This window comes from Symphalangus syndactylus, chromosome 13, assembly GCF_028878055.3.
Source record: "Symphalangus syndactylus isolate Jambi chromosome 13, NHGRI_mSymSyn1-v2.1_pri, whole genome shotgun sequence".
In the NCBI taxonomy this organism is placed as follows: Eukaryota; Metazoa; Chordata; class Mammalia; order Primates; family Hylobatidae; genus Symphalangus; species Symphalangus syndactylus.
Genome location: NC_072435.2, coordinates 26,027,147 through 26,037,341, shown reverse-complemented (window position 1 = coordinate 26,037,341; position 10,195 = coordinate 26,027,147). Strand labels below are relative to the sequence as shown.

Genomic DNA, 10,195 nt, shown 5'->3' with positions numbered 1-10,195 from the left:
CTACACGTGCCTGCCACCACGGCCGGCTTAAAATTCCTTTTAATAGCAGGAAATTTCCTGGATCTAATCCTCAACTGACGTTGGTTTGCTCCGGCAGGATCCCAGTTTGCAGAGGGCTGAGCTGCTGCAGCCTCACTACCAGCAAAACCCAGAAAACAGAGGAACTGGAGACGTGGCCTCGGGGAGGCGTGGCCTAGGGAAAGCCCTGCCCCTCCCGCCCCGCCCCGCCCCGCCCCGTCCCGCTCTCTCCGTTGCGCGCCCAGTTTTTTGCAGACCCGGAAGCGGATCGCGTGGGTAGAAGGTCACACCGCAGCGCGTCAGTTTCCCTTTGTTTAGATTCAATCTGGGCTTCCCAGCTCCCCCGCGCTTCTGTATCCGGGATCTGAGAGTCAACACAGACCTTGAAATCCCCGCACCGCTCCCTCCACCCCGTGTAAATTCAGGCGTCTCCGTGAGAGTCCGGCGGTCGCTTCCCTGTGTGTTAAAATCGCTCGGCGACGGGTCCTGTCCCCGGTCGTTCTGCCTTGGGCCAGGTAAACACGATTTTCGAGACTCCTTTCCGCTTAAAACTCTTTACTGACCCAGCGTCTTGCCCCGTGCTTTTAAAAGTCCTCACCGCAAGGTGGATTCCCGCCCGGGGAGCCTCCCAACCTCGCCCCTGGCACCTGGAGCGCAGCGCCGCAGCCCCAGTCCCGGCGGGGGAGGCCGCGTCCTGTGCTGGGTCCTGGGATCCTTGAGACCCCACGCTTCTAATAATTCAGCCCTACCCTTTTCCTCCTTGATCCGGGCCTTCCTACTCCCTAGGCCTCCCCTTCCCAGCCATCGCTACTCCTGACCCCCGGGTGTGGGGACGTGACTTCTTCTGTCTTAGGACATTCAGGATTGTTCGTCCCAAATTTCATCCCACTAAAAATGTGCTCTTGGCGGGGGTGGGCACCTTATTGTACTCCCCTGCCTATGGATGTGTGGGGAAAGATGGTGAAAGAGTGGCAGGAAATAGAAAAACTTTGAAAAAGAAGCATGAGGGAGATCCATAAGCAGACGGCAGAGAGTAGCCGAGAGATTTACAGAGACAGTGAATGAAGCCGAGAATGTAGCAGGGGGAGAAAAGTAACTGGAGAAATGTGGAGAAAAGCTGGGTCGCCAGAGAGATGAAGGACAGCAAAGTGGGGAGAGGGGCAGAAAGGGGGAGGCTCCTCAGACAGAGAGTAGGGGAGAGGAGGAGGGATTTGGAACCCGGGCAGACAGAGCAGCATGGTGCTGGGACAGCAAGAGGGGGCAGCTGATGACAAGGAGCGCAGAGGGAGAACCACAGCCTGGGGAGGCCTGGTATCTGGGGGGGCCGGAGAGTGGGGACAAGAGAGTGTAGCAGGGAAGAGGAAATTTAACAGGGAGAGCAGAGAGGAAGCAGAGATATGGAGGGCAAGAAACAGGCAGAATGGAATTTGGAGACAATTAAAAATTGGACACAAAGAGGAACAAGGGGTAAAACAAATTGCCAGAATGGAGCAGAACAAATGGAAGAGAAGGAATAGAGGGAAGAGGGGGAGGAACAACAGGAGAGGAGATGGGCAGAAAAATAAGCCAATTCTTACGGGAAAAATGAAGTGAAAAAAAGCAGGAGAAAAGTGAGAATGACAGAGATGTACAGAATGAGGGAGGGAAACATACTAATGACAAAAGAGGGGGACCCTGAGTGCAGATGAGCGATGAGTTGATTGAATATTATGATTAAATTGTGATATACTGATTTCTCTAATTGTAATCTAATAAGTATAAAATTTATTTCAAAAGTACAGATGCAGATGAGACTTGCAAAATTCCTGCCTATAAGGGAAGTGCACTTTACAATTCTTGACATCACAAGTTAGCTTCCATTCACAATCCCTATTCAGCCAGAGGGCAGTGACTTGCCTCATTCAGGTGTGGGTGAGTGGATAAGATAGAAGGAAAAACCAAAGTGGTTTTCCTACGCTTACAATCAACACAATAGTGAACACCCAACACAGAATGCCACATCTCTGGTCACCAAAATGTGTGGGGATTACTTCCCACCCACAAACGGTTCATCAGACACCACCTGGGTGTTCTGTAATTTAACTCAATTTCACACTAACACTATCTATGTGGAGTTAGCATCAGATTCTACAGGTTGAGAGCTCACTTCCACAGGCACGCTCCCACTTCAGGTGCCACTTGCAAGTCCTGGGTTGGGACCTCAACCTTGTGACCAACCAACTAGAAACTGGGGGTTCCCATGACCCTTTCCTCACATTTTGTGAATTTGCTAGAGTGGTTCACAGACTTAGGGAAACTTTTTGCTTAGTTTCACCCATTTGTTACAAACCATATTACAAAGGATACAGATGAACAGCCGGATGGAAGAGCCTTCCTAGTAAACTAATCAAAATGACGGGCTTTTGGACCAGGCACCACTGTGGCTCTTGCTTCTAATCCCAGCACTTTGGGGAGCCAAGGTGGGCAGATCCACTTAAGGTCAAGAGTTCAAGACCAGCCTGGCCAACAAGGTGAAACCCCGTCTCTACTGAAAATAAAAAATTAGCTGTGCATGGTGTGTGCCTATATAATCCCAGCTACTTGGCTGAGGCTCAAGAATCTCTTGATCGCAAGAGGTGGAGGTTGCAGTGAGCCAAGATCACACCACTGCACTCCAGCCTGGGCAACAGCGAGACTCTGTCTCAAAAAAAAAAAAGGAGGGGCTCTTAGTAACCATGCTTTTTTTTCTTTTTTTTGAGACGGAGTTTCACTCTTGTTGCCCCGGCTGGCATGCAATGATGCGATCTTGGCTCACCACTGAAGGGGTCGCTTGCCTCTCCACAGCTGTGGGTATTTCTTATCAGGTGGAACGAGAGACTGAAAAAAGAGACACAGAGACAAAGTATAGAGAAAGAAAAGTGGGCCCAGGGGACCGGCGCTCAGCATACGGAGGACCCGCACCGATACTAGTCTCCGAGTTCCCTCAGTATTTATTGATCACTATCTCCACCATCTAGGAGAGGGGGATGTGGCAGGACAATAGGGTAATAGTGGGGAGAGGGTCAGCAGGAAAACGTGAACAAAGGTCTCTGTGTCATAAATAAGGAAAGGTGCTGTGCCTTGATGTGCACGTATACAAACATCTTGGTGCATTAAAGAGTAGTATTGCCGCCAGCATGTCTCACCTCCAGCCCTAAGGCGGTTTTCTCCTATCTCAGTAAATAGAACATATAATCGGGACATTATATTAATTATATTAATTTTTTTGTCTAGGAAATTATTATTACTATTCTATTGCCCAAGGACTAGCAGGAGACAGATGCCTTCGTCTTATCTCAACTGCAGAGGCCTTCCTCTTTCACTAATCCTCCTCAGCACAGACCCTTTACGGGTGTAGGGCTGGGGGACAGTCAGGTCTTTCCCTTCCCACGAGGCCATATCTCAGGCTATCACACGGGGAGAAACCTTGGACAATGCCTGGCTTTCCTGGGCAGAGGTCCCTGTGGTCTTCCACAGTGTATTGTGTCCCTGGGTACTTGAGTTTAGAGAATGGTGATGACTTTTAACAAGCATACTGCCTTCAAGCACTTTTTTAACAAAGCACATGCTGCACAGCCCTAAATCCATGAAAGCTTGAGTCGACACAGCACATGTCTCTGCGAGCACAGGGTTGGGCTAGGGTTACAGATTAACAGCATCTCAAGGCAGAAGAATTTCTCTTAGTACAGAACAAAATGGAGTCTCTTATGTCTACTTCTTTCTACAGACACAGTAACAGTCTGATCTCTCTTTCTTTTCTCCACACACCACAACCATCGCCTCCCGGGTTCAAGCGATTCTCTTGCCTCAGCCTCTCCAGTAGCTGGGATTACAGGTGCCCGCCACCATGCCTGGCTAATCTTGTATTTTTAAAAGAGATGGGGTTTCTCCATGTTGGTCAGGCTGGTCTTGAACTCCCTACCTCGGGTGATCCACCCGTCTTGGCCTCCCAAAGTGCTGGGATTACAGGCGTGAGCCACCGATCCTAGCTGGAAACCATGCTTTGTATCTGCATCTAAACTGAAGGGCAGCCTTATGGGACTGCACCTTTAACCTGTGGAATCTGTGCCTATCTCCAAGTAGACAGCATCAAAATTGAGTTAACCCGTGAGACACACAGCTGCGAGTGTGCCACAGAACTGGTCAGCATGGGCCGGACGCGGTGGCTCATGCCCATAATCCTAACACTTTGGGAGGCTGATTCGGGCAGATCACTTGAGGTCAGGAGTTCCAGACTAGCCTGGCCAACGTGGTGAAAAATAAAAAATTAGCTGGCCGTAGTGGCATGTGCCTGTAATCCCAGCTACTCAGGAGGCTGAGGCAGAATTGCTTGAACCTTGGAGGCAGAGGTTGTGGTGAGCCAAGACCACGCCACTGCACTCCAGCCTGGGCTTGAAACTCCGTCTCAAACATGGGGGAAAACACACATTTGGTGATGGGCGGCATAGTATTCTGTGCTGAATATGAGTGTAGTAAAAACAGTGTCTTTTTTTCTTACCTCAAACAGTAAAGGGAAGAGACTTGGCCCACCAGTCTCAGGGCCTGTGATGTCTACTCAATAGTGACGGAATGATCTGTCCCTGCTCCTGGCTGCTGCTGATCCTGAGATTGTGCACCATGTGCCAGCCCCACTTACAGTCTCAGAATGGAATGGCATCCTTCCTCTATGGTGTCATTAATTTTTTTGTCTAGGAAATTATTATTATTATTACTATTATTATTATTATTTGAGACGGAGTCTCGCTCTGTCACCCAGGCTGGAGTGCAGTGGCGCAATCTCCACTCACTACAACCTCTGCCTTCCAGGTTCAAGCGATTCTCCTGCCTCAGCCTCCCAAGTAGCTGGGACTATAGGCACGCGCCACCATGCCTGGCTAATTTGCATATTTTTAGTAGAGACGGGGTGTCACCGTGTTGGCCAGGCTGGTCTCGAACTCCTGACCTCAGGTGATCTGTCCGCCTTGGCCTCCCAAAATGCTGGAATTACAGGCGGGAGCCACTGCTCCTGGCCTAGGAGATAATTTCGGTCAGCATACCGAAATGGAGGTGTTGTCCATTAAAATACACACACTCACTCACTCACTCACTCACTAAAGCCTTTATTTGCTTTCCATTCTTCAATCTTTAAAACAAAAAATACCGTATTTACTACATTTCTCCCTGCAGTAAGTACCCCTCTTGCATGCTCTATTTCAGATCACAGTGCACTAAAATCTTGTTTCTATTCTGTCTTCAATTCTTGCCCCTAGTTCTTGGTTGACTCCATCCAATCAAGTTATCGCATCCACCCATTCCATTGCTCCAGCGACCTACCTGTTTCTGAATTTATTTTTATTTTTTAAAAATTTTATTTTTTATTTTTATTTTTTTGAGACAGAGTCTCGCTCTGTCATCAGGCTGGAGTGCAGTGGCATGATCTCGGCTCACTGCAACCTCTGCCTCCCGGATTCAAGCGATTCTCCTGCCTCAGCCTCCCAAGTAGCTGGGACTACAGGCACACGCCACCATGCCTGGCTAATTTTTGTATTTTTAGTAGAGACAGGGTTTCACCATGTTGGCCAAGATTGTCTTGATCTCTTGACCTTGTAATCTGCCTGCCTCGGCCTCCCAAAGTGCTGGGTTTATAGGCATGAGCCACTGCACGTGGCCCCTAAATTTATTTTTAATTATTTATTTTTTTAAGGGATGGGGCCTCACTCTATTGCACAGGCTAGAGTGCAGTGAGGCAATCATAGCTCACTGTAACCTTGAACTCCTAGGCTCAAATGATCCCCCTGCCTCAGTCTCCCAAGTAGGTAGGACTACAGGCATGTACCACTATGCCTGGCTAATATTTTTATTTATTTACTTATTTATTTATTTTTGAGACAGGGTCTTGCTCTGTCTCCTAGGCTGGAGTGCAGTGGCGTAATCACAGCTCACTGCAACCTCGACCTCCTGGGCTCAAACAATTTTCCCACAGACTCCTGAATAGCTGGGACTACAGGCTCATGCCAGTATGCCGCTAATATTTTGGTTTTTTATAGAGTTGGGGTCTTGCTATGTTGCCTAGGCTGGTCTCAATTTCCTGGGCCCAAGTGATTCTCCCATCTCAGCTACCCGAGTAGCCTGGACTACAGGTTCGTGCCACTGTGCCATGCTAATATTTTGATTTTTTTGTAGAGTTGGGGTCTTGCTGTGTTGTCCAGACTGGTCTTCAACTCCTGAGCTCAAGTGATTTTCCCACCTCAGCCTCCCAAAATGTACCCAGATGGAGGCATCATTCATTAAAACACATTCCTACATAAAATAAAGGTTTTATTTTCCTTCTACTCTTCTATCTTTAAAACAAAAAATATTGTATTAACTACATTTCTTCCTCTAGGAATTACCCCTCTTCTGTGCTCCCAAATCTCTGGAATTGCAGGGATGAGCCCCTGCACCAGGCTTAATAGTTTTTAAATTTTTGTCCTCATTTTTCTTTCCCTGTCAGCAGCAGTTTGCACAGCCGATCACTCCCTCTTCTTTTTTCTTGGCTTTGAAGAGATTCTTCATAATTTAAAAAATCTGTTTAACTTTTTTTTTTTTTTTTTTTTTTGAGACGGAGTCTTACTCTGTCACCCAGGCTGGAGTGTAGTGGCGCGATCTCGGCTCACTGTAACCTCCACCTCCCGGGTTCAAGTGATTCTCCCACCTCAGCCTCCTGAGTAGTCCTGAGCTGGGACTACAGGCACGCGCCACCACACCTGGCTAATTTTTGTATTTTTAGTAGAGACGGGGGTTCCACTGTGTTGGCCAGGCTGGTCCTGAACTCCTGACCTTGTGATCCATCCACCTCAGCCTCCCAAAGTGCAGAGATTACAGGCATGAGCCACCACGCCTGGCCCTGGTTAGCATTTTTGTCATCACCTTCATGTCTCCTGAACTGTCTTCTGTGAATATGGGAGTGTCCCACAATTTAGTCCTTAAACCTGTTCTCTCTGCCCACACCCTCTACCTTTCCTTATGATCTCATCTTATGGCTTCAAACACCACCTGCCTGTCTCCATTTTCCCTCTCCACCCACCCCTCTCTCCTGAATTCCAGAATCCTGTGTCCACTCGTGTTCTGGACATCTCTGCTGGGGCATCCACAGGCATCTCCACCTTCGTATGTCCAAAAGAGACTCCCTGAACTCCCCAGACACATTTCCCCGGCAGTCCTGCACCTCTCAGATGAGGGACACTCCGTACTTTCTGGGGATTAAGTAAACCTGTCAAATGTATTTAAAATATAGGAGATATTTTCTTATTTGTGTTTTCATTTATAATACAAACAATAAATCACATGTTTACTTACATGCCTGTAATCCCAGCTACTTGGGCTAAGGCAGGAGAATCGCTTGAACCCAGGGGGCAGAGGTTGCAGTTAGCCAAAGATCACGCCCTGCACTCCAGCCTGTGCGACAGAGTGATACCCTGTCTCACAAACCCAAACACACAAAATTAGCCGGGCATGGTGGCAGGCGCCTGTAATCCCAGCTACTCTGGGAGGCTGAGGCAGGAGAATTGCCTCAGAGGCAGAGAATTGCCGAGAGGCAGAGGATGCAGCGAGCCGATATCATGCCATTGCACTTCAGCTTGGGTGACAGTGAGACTGTCTCAAAAAAAAAAATGTATTTGCTCAGTTAGGATGGAAATAGGCCTATGTGCAAAGTACAGTTAATGTTTTGAGTTGTACCTTGATACAAGCAGTTTCTTGGGAGAAATGGCATCCAGCCCAGTGGAGACCCGCAAGAACAGGTTATGTCCATACATTCCCGCTAGAGGGCAGTGCTGGTGTTGGTCGAGGCTTCGGAGGTCACCTTGAAGGCTAGGTGTGATCATTGGAGAACAGCTGGCATGCAGCCATGTCTCAGTATAGGCTACAGGTCTTCAGAGAGGCCCCTGACAGCAGAGTGTGCCGCAGCCTCTGGTCTCACAGTGCCTGTCAACCTCTTGAATTTCTGTGTATTTTGAATTCTATTAGTCGAGGTCAGAATCTCATATATGGGGTCCGAGAAGGTGCCATAAAATATTCTCCAGGGGAGAGGGGAATCCAACCACATTCTCTGGGGTGGGAGGGAAGTTTACTCCATTTCTTATCTATGGGGGCTGCTAAGAGGTGATGCATCACTCATGAAGGAAGGAGGAACACACCCCAAGTTCTTATCGCAGCACACAAGTCATTCACGTAGCAAACTGTGTAAGTGGAATCATTTGAAACCTACATAACAGGGGGCCCAGGTTTCTCCTGCCTCCCAGACTTCATCTGGGCTGTCCCTCTGCCTGGAACTCTCTGGCCCCTCAGCTGCAGGTGACAAACACCCTTCCTTCCCCAGGCCTTTGTTCTGGTAGTACCTTCTTAGGATTCTGTGACCCCCCCGTAGCCCCTGATTTAACATTCCAGCCTGACCCCACCCCAGCTCTCCTCCATTTTGAAGCTCTGTGTGTTTCTTTTCCTTTTCCTGCCACTGTCTGGATCCTGGTGACAGCAAGGACCCAAGGGGAGAGATGAGCCAGAAGGTGGGGACTGTGCTGGCACAACCCCTCTAAGTGGAGCTCAGCCCTAGCCTCACATTTGAGAGCTGAGGCATTTTGCAGAAACATCGCTTGTGCCTCCTTACAGAGATTCTGATTTCAATACTCAGATGGAGGCCAGGCCTAATATTTAAAGCTGATGCTACAGTAGTTGCTCCCCATCTGCTAGTTTGATTTCTGTGGTTCCAGATACTCGAGTTTAACTGTGGTCTGAAAATATTACACAGAAAGTTCCAAAAATGAAGAATGTACAACTTTTAAATTTCTCGCCATTGCGAGTAGTGTGCTGAAATCTAGCACTGTCCCACTCTTTTGTTTTTGAGGAGTCTCACTCCATCACCCAGGCTGGAACGCAGTGGTGCAATATCAGCTCACCGCAACCTCTGCCTCCTGGGTTCAAGTGATTCTCATGCCTCAGCCTCCCAAGTAGCTGGGATTGCAGGCATATACCACCACACCCCACGAATTTTTTGTATTTTTAGTAGAGACAGTTTCACCATGTTACCCAGGCAGGTCTTGAACTCCTGAGCTCAGGCAAGCCACCTACCTTGGCCTCCCAAAGTGCTACGATTATAGGTGTGAGCCACTGTACCTGGCCAGTCCCACGCTGTTTTGCCCAGGACTCGAATCATCTCCTTTTATGATGTATCTAGTCAGTACAGTCATCCCTCAGTATCAGAGGGATTGCTTCCACAACCCCGAGGATACCAAAATCAGGTGATCTTCAAGTCCCTTATGTAAAGTTGTGTAGTACAGCCATACACTGCGTAATGACATTTTGGTCAACAATCAAATCTGTGATGGTGGTTCCATAAGATTACACTGTTACACTGGAGCTGAGAAGTTCCTGTTGCCTAGCTACATCAGAGCAGTCATGACGTCATAGTGGAGTGCATTCCTCGTGTCTGTGGTGATGCTGGCGGAAACGAACCTTGCCAGGCAGCTTTAACCTGGGTGTGGGTGAGGATGACACTGTGATACTCCTAGAGGTGGTTCATGAGGAATGGACGAGTAAGTGGTTGGAACTGATAGAAGAACACACATAGCTGAAGAAGAGGTGAGAGGATAGGAAAGTGAAGGAAAAGAAAAAAATCCAAGAACTTTCACAGTGAAGGGTTTAGCAGAAACTTGTACAGACCTCAATAAGCTTCTTAAAAAGTTTGAAAACATGAACTCCAACACCAATAGGTGTTTATTTATTTTATTTTATTTTTATTTTTATTTTTATTATTTTTTTTGAGATGGAGTCTTTCTCTGTCGTCCAGGCTGGAGTGCAGTGGGGTGATCTTTTTTTTTTTATTATACTTGAATTCATTTATTAGCATAATCAGTACAAATTTCACTCTCAGATCCTAAGCAAGCAGGAAACACAGTTACTTGGTTTTTCTTTTTTTTATTTTTATTTTTATTTATTTATTTTTTTATTATTATACTTTAGGTTTTAGGGTACATGTGCACAATGTGCAGGTTTGTTACATATGTATCCATGTGCCGTGTTGGTTTGCTGCACCCGTTAACTCATCATTTAACATTAGGTATATCTCCTAATGCTGTCCCTCCCCCCTCCCCCCACCCCACAACAGTCCCCGGAGTGTGATGTTCCCCTTCCTGTGTCCATGAGT

General features: G+C 47.7%; 1 protein-coding gene across 3 annotated transcripts in view; it reads left to right on the top strand.

Annotated features, from left to right (window-relative positions):
• The first annotated feature begins 269 nt into the window (after nucleotides 1-269).
• The window catches only part of ZNF610 (zinc finger protein 610), a 34,336-nt gene continuing 24,410 nt past the window's right edge, over nucleotides 270-10,195 (top strand). For all 3 annotated transcript variants that reach the window (XM_055238974.2, XM_055238973.2, XM_063615647.1), the window contains exon 1: nucleotides 270-533. The gene's annotated coding sequence lies outside the window, so the exon portion shown is untranslated. The remainder of the gene's footprint in view (nucleotides 534-10,195) is intronic.